Source organism: Euprymna scolopes, chromosome 21, assembly GCF_053919585.1.
Source record: "Euprymna scolopes isolate OS-2025 chromosome 21, ASM5391958v1, whole genome shotgun sequence".
Lineage (NCBI taxonomy): Eukaryota > Metazoa > Mollusca > Cephalopoda > Sepiida > Sepiolidae > Euprymna > Euprymna scolopes.
In genome coordinates, this window is record NC_136502.1 from 36771102 (window position 1) to 36772126 (window position 1025).

Below are 1025 nucleotides of genomic sequence, written 5' to 3' on the forward strand. Positions count from 1 at the left end.
CTCATTCTATTACAAATCTAAGTATGAACATTTTAATATATATGAATCGCGTCATAACACGAACAATCTCTTACTAACAACATCCCTCTCTCTCTCTAATACTCACTTTTAACAATGAATAATAACAACAAAAACAATAATAATGAACTATATAACAAAATGTACACAGACACACACACACACACACATTCCCTTTTATATATACAATAGATATGATATATGAGTGTAGGGCATAATCACGTTGACACACCGGTTCTCGTCAGATCACTGAAGTTAAGCAATGTTGAGCCTGGCTAGTACCAAATGGGTGACCATTTGGGAATTCTAGGTGCTGTATGTGCTTTCTGCTTTTCTCGGCATTGTTTCCAGTCGTCCTGAACCTCCACTTGTCACTGGTATTTAACAATGTCGACTCAGGAGAGGTATGGTTGTGGATCGTGCAACTCTTGCTACAAAAATTTCATGCTCAAGCATCCTTACAGTGGATATCCATAGTCTGTCAAGACTGAAGGAAGCCTTTTTATATATACAGTAAAACCCCGGGATACAGCATTAAAAATAAGTAACAAAATACAGTACATTATATAATACACATGTATATAATAACACTGTAAGGCAGGGCAAATATCATAACCAGGGGCAGGAAAAACATTATATTCCACATCGTAACCTGAAAAAAAAACGTATATTAAGGTCACCGTATCCTGGGGTTCTACAGTGTATATATATATATATATATATATATATATATATATATATATATATATATATATAAGAAAAATATATCTAAAAAAACACTTCAAAATCAAAAAATAGATAATGATGTGTTATATAAAAAGATTTGGACTCATATACAGGGTGGGCCAAAATAAGGGTCCTATCTTTAAATATAATCATATATATATATATATATATATATATATATATATATATATATATATATATAGGACCCTTATTTTGGCCCACCCTGTTTATATATACCTTCTATAATATAAATCTCCCCTGTCCGTTTAAATGTATGTATG

General features: G+C 31.5%; 1 pseudogene; it reads left to right on the forward strand.

Annotated features, from left to right (window-relative positions):
* Positions 1–223: 223 nt before the first annotated feature.
* LOC145243098 (5S ribosomal RNA) lies at positions 224–340 on the forward strand (annotated as a pseudogene).
* The last annotated feature ends 685 nt before the right edge of the window (positions 341–1025 follow it).